Raw genomic sequence first — 18,290 nt, forward strand, 5'->3', positions numbered from 1 at the left:
CACCCCGACTGGCAGAGGCTGAGTGGGAACTCTTAAGCCTTAGAGACCAAGTGGCTGGATCACACAGAGATGGAGTGGTTTCCACGAACTACTGATCTGCAGTTTTGATGGAGGCTAACCGATCCTGATGTTCTTGGGAATGAAGGAGCTGGGTGCCACTGAAGTGTCACTTGAGGCGGACGGCTCTGTCGCTCAAGCGTCCGACTCTTGATCTTGGTTCAGGTCATGATCTCACGGTTCGTGAGTTCAAGCCCCATGTGGGGCTCCGGGCTGACAGCACCAGCATGGAGTCTGCTTGGGATTCTCTCTTTCTCTCTCTCTCTCTCTCTGCACCCCGCCCCCTGCTCGCTCGCTCTCTCTCTCTCTCTCTCTCTCAAAATAAATAAATAAATAAATATAACAAATAAATAAGTGTCACTTGACCAATATAGTAGGGGAAACTTGAGGTCTGGTGGACAGAAACCTGGCTGGAGTCCCCATAGTCTAGAGTTTCTAGGCTTGAGATATGTTATTTGATGCATTAATAAAGGAATGCATATATTGGTTACTGTATGACACATTTGTTCTTTCAGCTTGTTGACAACTGCAATTAAATTACAAAGTTTCCTTCGGAATGCAAGTGGGTGCAGCCACTCTGGAAAACAGTATGGAGGGTCCTCAAAAAACTAAGAATAGAACTACCCTACCACCCAGCAATGGCACTGCTAGGCATTTATCCACGGGATACAGGTATGCTGTTTCGAAGGGACACATGCACCCCGATGTTTACGGCAGCACTATCGACAATAGCCAAAGGATGGAAAGAGCCCAAATGTCCATCGATGGGTGAACGGATAAAGAAGATGTGGTCTATATATACAATGGAGTATTACTCGGCCATCAAAAAGAATGAAATCCTGCCATCTGCGACTACGTGGATGGAACTGGAGGGTTTTCTGCTAAGTGAAATCAGTCAGAGAAAGACAAATATCCTATGACTTCACTCATATGAGGACTTTAAGAGACGAAACAGATAAGGGAAGGGAAACAAAAATAATATAAAAACAGGGAGGGGGACAAAACAGAAGAGACTCATAAATATGGAGAACAAACAGAGGGTTGCTGGAGGGGGTGTGGGAGGGGGGATGGGCTAAATGGGTAAGGGGCACGAAGGAATCTACTCCTGAAATCATTGTTGCACTAGATGCTAATTTGGATGTAAATTAAAAAAAAATAAAATATATATATAAATCGCCTCAAAGAGAAAAAAAAATCACAAAGTTTCCTTTGTAATTCTATGCATTTTACTTTGGGCACTGAAAAGTATTCTGCCCAAATGTCTATCTGTGATGAATGGATAAACAACAGTACAAGCAATGAAAGACAATTCCACTTTTATCTATTTATTTTTAAAGATTTTATTTTTAAGGTAATCTCTACACTCAGCGTAGGGCTAGAACCCGTAACCCCAAGATCAAGAGTCGCTTCCTCCACCGCCTGAACCAGCCGGGCGCCCCTATAATTCCAGTTTTAAAAGGACGAGAAGGAAACGTTCACTCTGCTACAACATGCATGAACCTTGAGCACATTACGCTGAGTGACTCAGCCAGACGCCAAAAAACAAATACTGTATGATTGCATTTATACGAGGTATCTAAAGGAGCCATACTCAGAAACAGAAAGCACAAGGGTGGTTACCAGGGGCATTGGGGGAAAAGGGAATTTAATGCGTGTAGGGTTTCCCATTTGCAAGAGGAGAAAGTTCTGGGGTGCTGTTTCACCACAGAATTAATGTACTTACTACTAAACTCTAAAGTTAAAATTGTTTGCGATGGGGAAGTTATGTTACTTTGCCACAAATTTTAAAATGCAGGATGCAGTAAAAACACAAGTTAAAGGCTTAAACGTTTTGTAAACAGCGTATTTCTGAGAAGAGGACCGTATGTATCCTTAGGTGCCACAGGCGACCGCAAGGTTCCCGGCACGGGAAAGGTTAAGAGCCCTGACACCTCCTACTGGCCGAACCTAGCAGGAATTCCGGGGGCGACAAGGATTCTGGGAATTGTAGTTTGCAGACCCCCAGCCAGAGCCTAGCTGTGAAAGGTGGGCTTGGAGCCGGGAGACAACAGCTCCAAGATGGGCATCTGGGCTGGCGGGGAATTCGTGGGATGCGCGCTCAGCGCGCGCCTGTGCTCCCGCTACGCACCTGCAGCCTCTCATTGAGGCACACACGGTCACGCAGACCGGGCGCGCGCGCACCTGTCACTTGCACCACGCAGCACGTGGCGCTCCCGGTTTGCAGTCTGCATCTTTTCCAATCTAACTGGCCACCCAAGCATCTGCGGGTCACGGTGGCAGGTGCCCCCTTGCTCCCATCTGACACATCCCCACTGGAGCAGATGCCTTGGCAGTGACCGTGGGAAGTACGTACAGGCTACAGGTGCGCAGGGAGGGGTGTGCCAGTGAGAGGACACAAGCCAGTGCAAAGGCCCTGAGGTAGCAGCTTGCACGGCCACCAGGGTGGCTGGGGGAGGACGGCAGGGGATGAGGTGGGGTTGGCTTCGCTAGACACGAAGAGCCGTTTAGACAAGACAGTAGTCGGGTCTCCCAGGTGAGCGCTGGGCCGCTGCCTAGGGAATCGAATCGAATGGCACTCTTCCCCCTGGGGCTGCAGAGGCAGCCTCGGAAGTGACTCAGCGGAATTCCGCGAACTGGGGGAGGGTGGGAGGGATGCTCCAAAGGGGCTAGGGAGGGGGCGTTGCCTTCGCAGAGGCCCCACCCCCAAACTCTCTAGGCCCTCGAAGCCCAAGGTCTCAGTTCTCCACCCACCCGCGGCCCAGCGGGTTAGCGGCGGGAATATAGCCTGAGGACTGAGGGAAGAAATAGGGAACTGGAAACCTGATCTGGGGGGGGGGGGGGGGGGGGGAGGCAACCAGGGAGGGGGGCCGAGACTCGTTCCCACCCTCCTGGAACCTCCATCCCAGAGCCTGGCCTCGGCTGTCGGTGGGGCAGATTGGAAGGAAATGGCGTGGGGTGGCGGCTGGCTCTATTTCCAATCCCGGGTGGCCTTTGGAAGGGGGCTGGGCGAACAGAGTTGGTTGGGTCTGGATTCCCTGCGTGACTCTGCCGGCTCAGGCTCTCTCGGAGACAAACTCCTCCTCTGCATAAAGGGAATTGTTCAATAAATAGGCCTTCAAGGATGATCATAAATTACCTGGTGGCACAATGGGCGTGTATGTGTGTGTGCGCGCGTGCGCGCGAGTGCGTGTGTGTGTGTGTGTGTGTGTGTGTGTGTGTATGCACAACGCACACACCCACCTAGGCTGGGGCAGGCTTGAGTGGATTAGGACGGCGGCACCAATATTCCAAGAATTGGGCCTCAGTTTTCCAATGAATAAAATGGGTATAAGGACCCCCCAAACGAGGCTTGCTGGAGTTAGAGGCAAGCAACGCGATGTCGACCTAATTCACCTAATTACGGGCACGGCCACGCTCTGGCACTTGCACCCAGGGATGGCTGGACTGAGAAGGCGAATAAATAAATGTTCTGCACGGCTCGGCTCCAAAACTCCAATGTGCCCCCTTAGGGAAGCTGTCCACGACTACAGAGACAAAAGATACAGCCTGCTTCCTCCTAGGCGCGAGGGAGGAAAGGACCCCACCCAAGACTGCCGCCCTCAGGGACCCTGCGCTACCCCCACCTCCGGATTGGGCTGCGGAGCTCCTGACGGCCGCCAGGTGGCGCTGCAGACGCTCCTGCTTCGCCAAGCTGGGCGGGGCTGGATTGTTCTGGAGTAGGGCCCTTCCGGAAGCCTCCCTCAGACCTATGTAGAAGCCCTGCAGCCAAAAAATAAAAAGCAAAAAAAGGACTGTGTTCAAAAAATGCAAAATAAGACTCAATACAGTACTTACATATTTATGTGGTCAAATTACAACTTAACTTGCTTCATCTGTCCTAGCCTGAGGCCCTGGGGCCCCAGTGTCCCCTGTTTTGGGGGTCCAGAGCAGGGGCCTGAAGACCTGCTCAGGGTTACAGGAAAGAGGACTAGATGGGGTGCAGAGCAAGGAGGCTTAAGCCAGGCTTTTTTTTTTTTTTTTAATTATTTTTTTTTTAACGTTTATTTATTTTTGAGACAGAGAGAGACAGAGCATGAACGGGGGAGGGGCAGAGAGAGAGGGAGACACAGAATCGGAAGCAGGCTCCAGGCTCTGAGCCGTCAGCCCAGAGCCCCATGCGGGGCTCGAACTCACGGACCATGAGATCGTGACCTGAGCTGAAGTTGGACGCTCAACCGACTGAGCCACCCAGGCGCCCCAAGCCAGGCTTTAAAAGTGGGTAGAATTATTGTTGCACTATATGCTAACAAACTTGAATGCAGGTTAAAATAATAAATTAAATTTAAAAAAATTACACATGCAAAAAACAAAAAGGCATATCTTAGAATGACCTTATAATCCAGAAATTCTACTTAGTTTTACATCCAAGATAAATAAACATATGTGTATACATAAAAAAACAAATAAAAAATAAAAGTGGGTAGAATTTGGGGGGCCTGGGTGGCTCAGTCTCTTAAGCGTCGGACTTCAGCTCAGGTCATGATCTTAAGGTTTGTGAGTTCCAGCCCCACATCGAGTTCCCTGCTGTCAGCACAGAGGGGGCTTCAGCTTCTGTCTCCCTCGGCCCCCCCCCCAATAAATAAAACATTAAAAAATGTATACATACACACATATACATGTGGGTAGAATTTTGGGGGGAGAGAGGGACCGGACTGCAGGCTGGGAGGTGGACCTGGTCCCAACAAGTACAGAGCCCATCACCCAAGTAGGTGAGAGGGTGGATTCTGGAAAGCGTGTGGGCGAGCGATGCCCTTGCAAATCCGGGAACTCGGCCTGAACCTGCCTGCTAATGGCGGCTGGACATCCCCTAGCAGATGAGGTCAGCGAGCTGTGTCTGCTGGGAACTGGAACAGGAGTGACCTCCAAGCTCCATGGGTCAGAGTGGGCTGGGGGGGGTACCTGGCCTGGGAGCAGTGATGGAAAGGGGGTGAGTATCCAGGGAGACCCAGGTCTTGACCCCCTTCCTGTCCAGCCCTGATCAAGGTGGGGGAGGAAGATAGGTGCCAGGAGATAGGTGTCAAAGTATAATTTCTAAAAAGCTAAACAGAGCTGGGGCGCAGGGCTGGGTCAGTCAGTGGAGCACACCTTTATCTCCGGGTCGTGCTTCCAGCCCCACATTCAGGGTGGAAGATTACATTAAAAAAATCTTTTTTTTTTTTAATTTTTTTTAACGTTTATTTATTTTTGAGACAGAGAGAGACAGAGCATGAACGGGGGAGGGGCAGAGAGAGAGGGACACACAGAATCGGAAGCAGGCTCCAGGCTCTGAGCCATCAGCCCAGAGCCCGACGCGGGGCTCGAACTCACGGACCGCGAGATCATGACCTGAGCCGAAGTCGGACGCTTAACCGACTGAGCCACCCAGGCGCCCCATAAAATCCATTTTAAAATGTTGGGATAAGATTCCCAAATTCAATAAAAAACAAAACCTGACTAATGTCCTTTGGGGCAACGAAGGGTAACCCTTGAACGGCAAATAGCATACAATTTCACTTACAGGTGGAATCTAGAAAACAGATGAACAAACGAGAAAACAAAGAGACTTTTAAATACACAGAACAAACTCGTGTTTACCAGAGGGGAGGTAGCCGGAAGGATGCATAAAAGGGGATGAAGGGGATGAAGAGGTACAAATTTCCAGGTATAAAATAAATGAGTCACAGAGATGAAAAGTACAGCATAGGGAGTTTAGTGGATACTATTGTAACAACATTGTATGGTGACTATGCTTAGTCATGGGGAGGACGTTAGCCGTATTTTTTTTTTTTTTAATTTTTTTTTCTACGTTTTTTATTTATTTTTGGGACAGAGAGAGACAGAGCATGAACGGGGGAGGGGCAGAGAGAGAGGGAGACACAGAATCGGAAACAGGCTCCAGGCTTCGAGCCATCAGCCCAGAGCCTGACGCGGGGCTCGAACTCACGGACCGCGAGATCGTGACCTGGCTGAAGTCGGACGCTTAACCGACTGCGCCACCCAGGCGCCCCTAGCCATATTTCAATAACAAGTAAAACTTTTAAATTATTTTTGAGAGAGAGAAAGAAAGAGAACAAGTAGGGGAGAGGCAGAGAGAGGGGGACAGAGGATCCGAAGCAGGCTCTGGGCTGACAGCAGAGAGCCCAACGCAGGGCTCGAACTCCAAAACCATGAGATCGTGACCTGAGCTGAGTCAGACACTTAACCAACTGAGTCACCAGGTGCCTGAATAATAAGTAAATAGGTAAATAAGTAAATAAGTAAATAAATAAATAAATTCTTTCTTTCTTCCTTTCAATGTCTATTTATTTTTGAGAGAGAAATAGAGTGTGAGGGAGGGAGGGGCAGAGAGGGAGACACAGAACCCGAAGCAGGCTCCAGGCTCTGAACTGTCAGCACAGAGCCCGATGCGGGGCTCGAACTCATGAACCGCGAGATCACAACCTGAGCCAAAGTCAGACACTTAACAGACTCAGCCACCCAGGTGCCCCATAAGTACATTTTTTTTTTTTTTTTAACCAGTAACTGTTGGTGTTATCTTTTGTATCAGACACACATCCACAGGTTAACCTGTAACTTCACCAAGTCCGAGCCCTTAACAGAAAGCAAACAGCAAGGCAAACAGAGGCCTCCTAGAGAGTTAAGTCTTTAGGTGCATTTGTTAGACAAGGCAGTCCTTCTCTGGGCCTTATTTCGAGGTTTTGGATGACATTTCCTGGCACAGGAGAGATGTGGGTGCTTGGCCAGGCCCCGACACATGCTAAAGCCAGGAATACTTCCCAACCTTTCTAGCCTCAGCCTCCTTAGCCCCGAGGGGCTCGGACCCACATCTTCCAGCTCTGACAGTCTCCACCCTCCAAGACTGATCTTACCACCAAATGTATACCCATGGTCCCCATTTCATTTCATCCCTACCCTGCTCTGGTCCAGCCATCCTAGGGACCACAGGAAGGTAATGACATTGGGTTCAGAGGGACTCAGAACAGCCACAGTCCCCAGGTCTGCCCTCAGGTACTATGTGATTCCAGGAAAACTCAGCCCCTCTCCAGGCCTCTGCTTCGGGTTGGCCAAAGGGGAAGGTGGAGGGGGTCTGTGGCTGCCCCCGCCTACTGTTCCACAGGGGCCCCCCAGATTTGAGAATCTGGGAACCCTCCTTGCCCTTGGTGCCACTGAATGCCATTCAATTCAAAAGGAATGAGCCACTGGGGAAGAGAGACCTGATAAGCTCCTAGTGGTCAGGAGCTCAGAAACAAGGTCTGGTCTCTTAAGATAGTGGGAAAATCTGAGATGTTTTGTGGATTCAGCAGGAAATGGTTTAGCAGTTGACTGGCAATGTCTGTCATAAGTGCAAAAATGAAAATAGGTTGTATCTTGTGTATTTACCCAACCCGGTCAAGTAAATACAGGCTCTCACTCTCTCCAGTAGAGAGTCAGGAAAGCGCAGATTCTGGTCCCAATTTTGCCACTGCCTTGCTGAGTAAACTGAGGAAACCAGCCCCTCTGAGCCTCAGTTTCCGTAGCTATATAAAATGAGAGTTAGTATCTTCCCAGGGTTGATGTGACAATAAATATTGCCAGTGAATATCTTCATGTTGCAAGAAATGGAAAATACCAATGAATCCTGCTTGGAACAACGAACATTGGTTTCCCTAACTGTCTAGAGATGAGACTTCAGATATGGTATGATCAGGGTTCTGGCTCAATTTCTCTGTGACTCTGTTAGTATTGTTCCCCCCCCTCCCCCAGGTCAGTTCTGTCTTCAAGGCCCCGAAGCCTGCTACAGGCCCACACTGACTTGGGGTAGATTGCAATGTTCTGGGCCAGCCCGCTAAGCAACGGCCCTAAAGTTGCTCCTGATTGGGCAATTTCAGTCACGTACCCATCCCTGGAGCACTGCTTGTTGCCTGGCTCAGAAGGAGCCAGAAAGAGAAACAGGGTCTTCTCCCAGGCTCCGGAGTTAGAGGAAGAGTGAAGAGTGGAAAGGAAACCAGTAAAAAGGAGGGAAGGGAGGGATGCTGGGAAGGAGCCCCTGGGGAGCACGGTGGATGAGGAAAGGAGCGGCTGACAAACTTCTCCAGGCAGCCCGAGGCCATTGCCTCGGGATCAGACAGCCCGGGAGGCTGGAAAGGGCACAGCAGCTGAGGTGTGCAGGGGGGAAGGGGCCCTGGGTGAGGGTGTGGCGCGGTAGTGGGGGGGGGGGGTACTTTGGGGAAGGTGCCTCCAGCCGGAGATCTCAGAAACCACGCCCTGCAGGAAGCCAGTCGGGGTCCCCTCCAGGAGCCTCCCGGTCCCCCAAGCCTCCTGCTGCGCCCTCCGCGGTCTCCGCCAGCAGGAAGCAGGGGGCGGGGTGGGGAGGCGGCGGCTCTCCGCAGGGGGTCGGGGAGCGCACTGGTCCCGGGACGCGGCGGCTGACGGAAGTACCGCGGGGCAGGGGTTGCAGAGGGCAGAGGGACCCGGGAGACGCCCCCTGGCCAGCCGAGCGCACAGTTGGGGGCTCCCCCTCCGCGGGCGGGGCCCCTACTCACTCCGACCCCCACTGCCGGATCCAGGGCCCCTCTCTCCGCCGCGGCTCGGCGCTCCGGCTCCCTCTCCCCGCCCACAGCCCCGCCATTGGCTTCCCAGGGCTGCGGCCGCCTCGGATTGGCCCAGCTCCGCGAGGCCCCGCCCCCTCGTCGGCACAAAGAGGAGGCCCACCCCGCCTCCGGGCGCTCAGATCCCGCGGAATCTGGGGGCCCGCGTGCCCTGGTTGCGAGCCCCGCGCGGACCCCGCGGCGCGGCTGAATCGTGGCCCCCCCAGCGTGGGGGTTGTGAGCCCCAAAGGGACGGATTTATGCCTGGGGTCCCCGCCGGAGTCTCCACACCTACACCCCGCCCCTGGGGCTCTATGACCTTGTCGGAACTGACCCCCAAGTCCCCCTTACTTCATTTTCCCCTCCCTGCCTGTAGTGCTGTGGGTGTGGGTGGGTGGACTCGTCGGATTATTAGTGCCTTGAGTATAAACTCTTACAGGTGAGAAAACAGGCTCAGTGAGGGTAGGTAATCTGCCCCCAAGTCACACAGCAGTCAAGGGTACCCAATTACCAATAATGAGGAGTGGGGAAAAAAAGGAGAAGGGTGGTGTAATCTCCGTGCACCGCCCCGCTCCAGCTTCCCTCCAAACACACTTGTGACCCTCAGCTAAGCGGGCTGGAGGAGGGAATTTCAATAAAATTTGGCAGGGGCGTTTAGAGAGCCAATGTAGGCTTTGTTCCCACCTTCCCCTCTTAGGCAGGTTTGGCCTCCCTGAACTTTACTTTCCTTATCTGTGAAATGGGATGATAACCGCTGTGAAGATTAGACGAGACCTGCCTGGTGTCAGGCACACAGTAGAGGCTAAACATGCGGTGCCTTTGGAGACGCTGTGAAGGGGTCACAGTCCACAGGACATCCTTAGAGCACGGTGGACCTGCTCAGTGCGGGTCTGGAAGGGGGCATTCGCACTAGGTTTCCCAGGGGGACTGACGGGCCTGTGGGTCTTGGATTGTGGGAAGGCCCCAAGCCAGGAGAGCAGGGCAGGGTGAGTGTCCAGGCTGCCCCAGCGGGGTGGGAGTGGGGGTGCCATTCAGGGTTTACCAGACAGGGGCCGTGTGAAGGGGACGATGGGAACAGAGCCTCTCTGTGCCCAGCGAAGATGGGGCTAGGGGGTGTAGGCTGGCTCGAGGGCTTCGGGATTTCCAGAACCACCCCAAAACTTTCAAAGTGGTTGGCACTTGTGAAGCTCTGGGAGAGGGTGACCAGATGCAGGGAACACTGGCCAGGACTCCTGGGTTCAACCTGTGGCATATCACAGGTGTGAGTCCTGAGTGGTCAGGGCTTCCCTTGTGGGAACCGGTCAGTGGCCCTGTGCTCCTGGCCACCTGCAGGGTCCATGTTTGGTTTCATCCCCAGCCTCTTACAGCATGGACCAGCATCCTTTGTAAGGAGCAGCTGACCCCTTCACCTCTCCAGCACCTGCAGGGCTCCCCTCCGCATCACCTGCTCTCCCCCCATGGTTTCCCAAAGACCCTCTGCAACCCAAAATGTCTTTTTTCTTTATTTATTTAGAGCGAGAACCAGTGGGGGAGAGGCCGAGGGAGGGGGGGGACAGAAGATTTGCACCGGGTCCGTGTTGACAGCACAGAGCTGGATGTGGGGCTCGAACCCACGAACCTTGAGATCATGACCTGAGCTGAAGTCGGAAGCTTAACCAGCTGAGCCACCCAGGCACCCCGCCCCAAAATGTCTTTTTAATCTCTTTTTAAATTTTGAAATAAGCACACACTCAAAGTTGCAAGTACAATACAAAGTAAGGTTTTTTTCTGGAAAAAATTGGAGAGTGATTTCCCAACCTGATGCCCTTTCTCCCCTTATATTCCCTTCAAACAAGTTTGTTCTTCTTTTTTTTTTTTTTCCTTAGAAAGAGTGAGCAGGAGCCGGGGAGAGGAGCAGAGGGAAAGAGATAGAATCTTAATCAGGCTCCACACTCAGCACAGAGCCTGACGAGGGACTCGATCTCATGACCCTGGGATCATCACCTGAGCTGAAATCAATGGTCAGATGCTCAACCGATTGAGCTACCCAGGCGCCCCAAGTTTGTTCTGTATACATAGCCACATTAAGGTTGCCAAAATAGGAATACGTGACTACGCAATGAAACATGACCTCCAGCTAATGTTCAGACCCCATGAGTTTGACTCGTTGTCCCCAAAATATCCTTTATAGCAAAAAATCCAAGCCAGGTGTTGTGGTTAGCTGGATCCCCTCTTCCACCCATCTTTGGCTTTCCTGACCTTGACATTTTAAAAGGTTACAGAGCAGTTACAGGCCAGGAGTGGTTTGGACTTATCTGACCTCATGATTTCTTTCCGATTTTGCTTTGTGGCAGTAATATCACAGCGCTGTTGCTGTGTTCTCGGTTCGCCCTGTTCCTGGTACTGCTTCCTGTAATGATTTGATGAAGGGCGTGTCTGCCCAGGTTTTCTCCATGGAAAGCGTCTCTCTTTTTTTTCTTGGTCAATCATCAATCTTTTGCAGATGTGCTATTTTGTAAAATACTCCATTCCTTATCAGAGTTGACTTCCAATTACTTCGTGTATTTATATCTCTACAGAATCACATTTTTGTATCTATTTTACTCAATGGGTTGTAATCTGATACTATAATAATTTTTTTTTTCTTTTTGGATGCTAAAATTGTCTCCCACTTGGGCTGTGGGAATACGTCCTATATGGCTCCTGTGTCCTTTGGACATCATGTCATACTTTTTTTTTTTTTTAAACAGCTTTATTGAGGTCTGATTGACAAACACTCAATTGCACATCTTTGAAGTGTAGGATTTGATAAGTTTTGACATGTGTCCACCGATGAAGCCATCAACACAATTAAGGTAATGAACGTATTCATCACTCTTTGTGCCTTTGTAATCCCATGCCTCCCACCCCACCCATGTCCTCAGGCGACTGCTGACCTTTCTGTCCTAAGGATTAGATAACCATTTTCTAGAATTTTATATATGTGAAACCATGCACCCTTTTTTTTTTTTTTTTTTTTTTTTAACATTTTTTTAAATTTATTTTTGGGACAGAGAGAGACAGAGCATGAACAGGGGAGGGGCAGAGAGAGAGGGAGACACAGAATCGGAAACAGGCTCCAGGCTCCGAGCCATCGGCCCAGAGCCTGACGCGGGGCTCGAACTCACGGACTGCGAGATCGTGACCTGGCTGAAGTCGGACGCTTAACCGACTGCGCCACCCAGGCGCCCCCATGCACCCTTTTTTAAAAAGCTTATTTATTTCTTTTGAGAAAGAGAGAGACTGGGAAGGGACAGAGAATGAGAGGGAGAGAGAGAATCCCAAGCAGGCTCTGCGCTGTCAGCCCACAGTCTGACGTGGGGTTCGAACGCACGAACTGTGAGATCATGATCTGAGCCGAAATCAAGAGTCGGACGCTTAATGGACTGAGCCACCAGGTGCCCTGCTACATCCTTTTTTTTTTTTTTTTTTTTTTAATGATTGAGAGAAATTCACAATGCATAAAATTAACCGAAGTGAACAAGTCATTGGTATTTAGTGTATTCACAGTGTTGTGCCACAACCATCTCTAACTAGGTCCAGAACATTTTTATCACCCCCAAAGGGAACCCCCATACCTGTTAGGCAGTCACTGCCCATTGCCACTAACCCTCTGTCCCTGGTAACCACCCATCAGCTTTCTTTCTCTCTAGTTTGATTTATTCTGGATATTTCACACAGATGGAATCCTCCAATACATGGCCTTTTGTGCCCACTTCTTCCAATGAACACCCTGTTGCCAAGGTCCGTCCGGATTGTAGCGCGGATCAGTTTTTCATGCCTCTTTACGGCTGAATACTATTCCATTGAATGCATGCAACACATTTTATTTATCCTTTTAGCCTGTGACAATACATTTGGATTGTCTCCACCTCCTGGCTATTGTGAATATCAGCGCTGCTATGACCCTCTGTGTACGAGTCGTGTTTGAACACCTGCTTTCAATTCTTCCGGGCATATACCGAGGAGCCATGTTGCGGGGTCACATGGGCATTCTATATTTAACTTGTGTACCCGCCAACCTTTCCGGCGGGCTCTGCACCATTTTATATTCTCAACGGCAGCATAGGGGGGTTGCAGTTTCCCCGTGTCTTCAGCAACACTTATTTTCCTCTTAATTTTTTTGATTATGGTCACTCTAGTGGGTACGAGGTGGTGTCTCCCCCGTGGTTTTGACCTGCATTTCCCGGGTGGCTAATGCCTTGGAGCATCTCTCCACATGCTTGCTTTCCATGTGCTTGCTTGCTGATCCTTGGAGAATCCTGGATCCCTCTGACAGGTCCTCCCTGTTCCCTGCACCAGCCCTGATCAGACCACACCAGGGGCCCCGTCCGTCCTTTTTGTGGAGCCTAGGGATGGAGGCAGGAGGTGTGGCTGCTCCCAGGCCCTCTTGAGGGGAGAAGCTAGGAAATGTGTGCTTGTTCACACGCAGGGCACGTTCACACACATGTATGATTCCCGTATCTATTGATTTGTATTGAAACTCCTGAGTTTACACTGATGCATCTCGGGGTTCACTCTAGTCTCCTCCCTTTCTGTATTTGTAGCTGCCTTCTCTACCAGTGAGAATCTGGCTGCCGTGATCCTAATGTTCCCAATCCTGCTGTACCCGAGTGTGCCCCCAAACTCACCCCACCTCTCACGGCCACTGTCGCCCCATTGCCCTGCAGACACCCTCCTCTCCTGCTCGGTCACGCTGTTTCTACTGCCTCCTTACCCCGCATGGGCTTGGACACCCTTCGCCTCTCCTGCCTGGAGATGCTCCCCCCTCCACTGAGCTCTTTCCCCCCCACTCTGATCCCCGGAGCCGGCCACCCCCCTCCTGGACACCTTCCACGGAAGCCCTCGCCACCTGCTGGCCTCTGGGCCCTGACCTCTGCGCAGAGCCGCAGCGTGCCCCGCCCCCAAGTGTGAAGGCCCATTTTGCTCTGCCCCAGCTAATGGGTTTAGGACTCAGTTGTTCCAGAAGGGAAGGGAAAGGAGAAGGGGCAAAGAGAAGAGGGAGAGGTCGCCTCTGTTTCTTGCTTTATCTTGACAACTCATGGCAGGTGTGCCCTTTGTAACCAAAGCGACAAGATGCGACCAGATATTGTACCCCCCTCCCAGCACACCTGCGGGTAGAGTTGATGGGGAGGGGGCTGCAGTTCTAAGGCCAGGGCTTGGGCCTCTGCTGGGGAGGACTGGAAAGGACCGCCTGGGGACGCAGGCACCCCGGGGGAGGGCTGGGCACGGCAGGTGGCCTCCTATCCTCTTAGCTTCCTCCCCAGACAATGGGCTGCCTTCTGCGGCCTGAGATAAGAGCCACGTCCAGGAATCACAGAATCACAGCCTCCTGTCTGCCGCCCAGGAGAGGACTGCTTCCCTGGGGACAGTCCCCTCATGTAGCAGAGGCCACCCGTCTGGTCCCCATCACCCTGCGCCTTTGAGGAAGGGAGGTGTGAGGCCCTACCCTTGCTCCAGGACTCAGCTGCTCGAGGAGAATATTTTCTTTTCGTTAAAAAAAATTTTTTTTAATGTTTATTCATTTTTGAGAGACAGAGCACGAGGGGGGGCGGAGGGGCCGAGAGAGAGGGAGACACAGAATCGGAAGCAGGCTCCAGGCTCCGAGCTGTCAGCACAGGGCCCGACGCGGGGCTCGACGCGGGGCTCGAACTCGTGAACTGTGTGATCATGGCCTGAGCTGAAGTCGGATGCTCAACCAACCGAGCCACCCAGGCGCCCCGATTACGTTAACTTTTTTAATGTGGCTCTAGAACATTCCAAGTTACCTTTGTGGCTGGCATAGAACATCTCCAGTCCCGGGAGCCCCCAGAGCCCCACCCAGTCAGCACCTCCCCGGAGGCCGCTCTCTGCTGTCACCCTACACTAGCTTTGCCTGCTCTTGAACTTCAGGTAAATGGGGTCACACAGCAAGGGCTCGTTCCTGTCTGCGGGGGTCAGCCGTGGCATTCATGTCCTGGCACAGTCACGGGAATTTACTAATCCAGGCCCTGGATGGGACAAGGGGACCCAGCGAGCAACCACTCCACTGGGTCGTTGGCTTGAGGAGCTCGCAAACGGCGTCCCCTCCTGGGGACAGGGGACGTCTCCTCCCTCACCTCAGCCACCATCTTCCTGCGGGTGATAACTGGAGCTTGTCACACTCCTGCTCCAGCCTTGCATGGCCCCGCTGCTCTCAGGATAAAGCCCAGAGCACGGGTCTGCAGGTCTGGCCTCTGCCACACCGTCTCCCTTCCTCTGCACCCAGATCTGACTCCAGCTGGCCCCTCAACTCCTGCTCCCCTGCGGGCTCCAGTGGACACATCCCCGGAACTGTTCTATGCCAACGACCCCGTGGGGGAGGCAGCACTGCGCCCATTTCCTGCCCCCCGGGCCCCCTCGGAGGCTGCTTCCTCGTCTGTATGCTGACCTCTGTTTCTTTGAGCCTCTCTGTTCCATTGCAGTGAACCTCGATGGGAACCAATCATGCGCTGATCACTGACCGAATTTCCCTCCTTTATGCAAAGTGAGCAGCAAACGCCTCTAGGGCCGTGGCTTTGTCACCAGCAGTGTCACTGATGCCTTCAGACCATATTACATTTATTGCAGAAATTTCAGAATATCATTTAGACTCATCTCATGGTAATTCTTTTTAAAAAAACTTTTTTTTTCAATGTTTCTTTATTTTTGAGAGATAGAGCACAAGTAGGGGCAGAGAGAGGGGGAGACACAGAATCCGAAGCGGGCTCCAGGCTCCGAGCACGACGCGGGGCTCGAACTGACGGACCGTGAGGTCATGACCTGAGCTGAAGTCGGACGCTTAACCGACTGGGCCACCCAGGCGCCCCAAATGATGGTAGCTCTTAAATCCACCACTAGATGTTATTATTTAGTGTATTAATAAGGAACACATATATTAGCATATTACATTTAAACAATATGTTGAGAACTTCAATGTAACTGATTTCCTTTGTAATCTTATGTATTTTATGTATATAATCTTATGGCTTATGTGTTTAAAAACATGATACTGAGAAAGGGTTCGTAAATTGTCACAAGTCTAGTTTGGATACTATTGGGAAGATGTGACGTCTGGAGCCCTGGCAGCCATCTTTTGACCCTGAGGGGCTCAGCCTGAGGGCAAGGCTGACTTAGTAAGAATGCAGAATGAGGAGTGGGGGAAGTTCCAGGGTCCTTTCCCGGCTATTAGCAGAAATAACCCTGGAAACTCCCCTCTTCAGGACTTCTTCTTTCTTGCTATTTATTAATGACTTTGTTGTTTGGCCAGCTGAGTCAGAGTTTTCTTTCTTTTACTTTGATGGTACCATGCCTGAAACAGGTTGTTTCCAAAGAGGTCCAGGAATGGCCTAGGGAGAGGTGGGTGAGGACAGAATCCTGTTGGTCTGTTCAGAGTCTTAACATGAATTAGAAAAAGGTACTCCTGGGGCGCCTGGGTGGCTCAGTCGGTTGAGTGTCCGACTTCCGTTCAGGTCATGATCTCGCAGTTTGTGAGTTCGAGCCCCGCATCGGGCTCTGTGCTGACAGCTCAGAGCCTGGAGCCTGCTTCAGATTCTGTGCCTCCCTCTCTCTGTCCTTTCCCTGCTCATGCTCTGTCTCTCTCTGTCTCTCAAAAATGAATAAACATTACAAAAGAAATAAGAAAGAAAGAAAGAAAGAAAGAAAGAAAGAAAGAAAGAAAGAAAGAAAGAAAGAAAGAAAGAAAGAAAGAAAGAAAGAAGAAAGAAAGAGAAAGAAAAAGGTATTCCTCTGGGTGGATGAAAGTTACCTTGTCTGGGGGCCGTGACTTCAGGGAAAAATCAAAGTCCTTTTCTTCCAGGCTAACAACCCCCAGGTGAGCATGCAGGGCTTGTGTGGGAGGAGCCTGAGTTGGCTCTCACCCCCATGCAGCCTTTGTGTAGGGTACAACCTGTGCAACTGTACACGGATGGCCTGGAAGATGACCGCCAGGCTGAGGAGAGTGGTGGGTTTTTTGAAGGGACATGTGGCACATGTGGCCGCGTGGCAAGGGTGGGGCCTGCAAACGTCAGTTCTCAAACACAGGCCCTCCGGCCGCACTTGAGGGAGACCCACAAACGGCCGGCACCCATGGTCTGCAACTCCTGTTCCCAGCCCCGTGAGGACCTCACTTTGTCTGCCAGGGACCACCCTGCAGGTGTACCTCTTGTTCATGCCCCAAGGCTGCCCTCGTCCCCATCCGAGGACCCCCACTGATGCCCGGACCCTTAGGAAGTGACATGCACTGGGGGGACGTAGGGGGGCGGTCAGCTCAGGACTCCTGAGCCAGGCAGGTGGTGAAAGACTCCCCCTCCCCTACATGAGCATTTCAGATATCCCGGGCTGCTGTGCCCAGCCAGCTGGCACATCCCGAAATGCTAAGCTGTCCCTGGGAAGCAGCCAGAGTGCCGGGCTGGGGGTCACGTGCTCACTTCTGGAAGTGCGGGGTCTGCAGTCTGGAAGGTCCGCAGGTCAGGGAAGATTGAGCCCAGAGAGGCCTGGGCGGCAGGGAAGGTGAGGGAGGGTCTGGCCTCCTGGCCTGGCTGCCCCTTCCCGCCCCTCTCTGCTGCTGTCTTGCCCTGTGGCTGCTCGGCTTCTGGGTGGGCCTGGAAGACGCATCCACAGGACTTCGTGCAGCCCTGCTCTCAGCTGGGGGGACGTGGGGGCTGCAGCCGGGCACGAGGCAGACGCAGATCTGCCCAGTGGTGCGGCAGGAGGGACGGAAAGTCACCAGCGGTTTCCGGGGGTCCCCACACCTGTTGGCCATCTGTCAACTCCTCGGCTGTCTCTCCAGTTCCCAGATCTGGCTCCAGCCTCCCGGGGGTGCCCATGCTGTGGCGGGGGCCCCAGGGATGCCCAGACCTGCGCTGCCCAACACTGTAGGCTCTGGTCACATGTGGCTTTTTGCATTTAATTTCAGGGGTGCTCGGTCGGTTGAGCACAAGACTTCAGCTCACTCACGTCATGATCTTTGAGCCCCATGTTGGGCTTTTCAAGGGCAGAGCTCATTTCAGATCTTCTGTCCCCCTTGCTTTCTGCACCCTCCCCAACTCATTCTCTCTCTCTCTCTCTCTCTCAAAATTAAATGCTAAAAAAAATTTATACTGGGGCACCTGGGTGGCTCCGTCGGTCAAGCATCTGACTTCGGCTCAGGTCATGATCTCTCAGTTTATGAGTTCGAGGTCAGGTTCTGTGCTGACAGCTCGGGGCCTGGAGCCCGCTTCGGATTCTGTGTCTCCCTCTCTCCCTGCCCCTCACCCGCTTGCACTCTGTCTCTCTCCCTCAAAATAAATAAACATTAAAAATTTGAAAAAAATGTTTTAAGTTAATTTCAGTGAAGTAAAATGACAAGTTCCGTTCCTCGGTCACACAGCCACATTGCAAATGTTCAACAGCCACATCTGTGACTGGTGGCTCCCATGCCGGACAGAGCAGATTCTAGAACATTTCCATCATTGCGGAAAGTGCTATTGCTTGGTGCTGAGCCAGATGCCGGTCTGGACCCCAGGGACATCTAGACTTGGGAAGAAAGTGCCACAACCCCCTGGGGCTGGTCAGGGAAGGAGCCAGGTGGCTCCCCAGACAGGGCAGGGAATGTTTAAACGGGGTCTTTTTTTTTTTAAATAATGTTTAAAA

General features: G+C 52.0%; 1 long non-coding RNA gene across 1 annotated transcript; it reads right to left on the minus strand.

The window, feature by feature from the left end:
* Nucleotides 1-371: 371 nt before the first annotated feature.
* LOC131500846 (uncharacterized) lies at nt 372-8,885 on the minus strand. Its single transcript, XR_009256495.1, has 3 exons — nt 8,598-8,885; nt 3,681-3,816; nt 372-3,139 (listed from the first exon to the last, which is right to left on the minus strand). It is a non-coding gene; the product is annotated as an uncharacterized LOC131500846 (long non-coding RNA).
* Nucleotides 8,886-18,290: the final 9,405 nt, after the last annotated feature.

This window comes from Neofelis nebulosa, chromosome 18 (assembly GCF_028018385.1).
Source record: "Neofelis nebulosa isolate mNeoNeb1 chromosome 18, mNeoNeb1.pri, whole genome shotgun sequence".
In the NCBI taxonomy this organism is placed as follows: domain Eukaryota; kingdom Metazoa; phylum Chordata; class Mammalia; order Carnivora; family Felidae; genus Neofelis; species Neofelis nebulosa.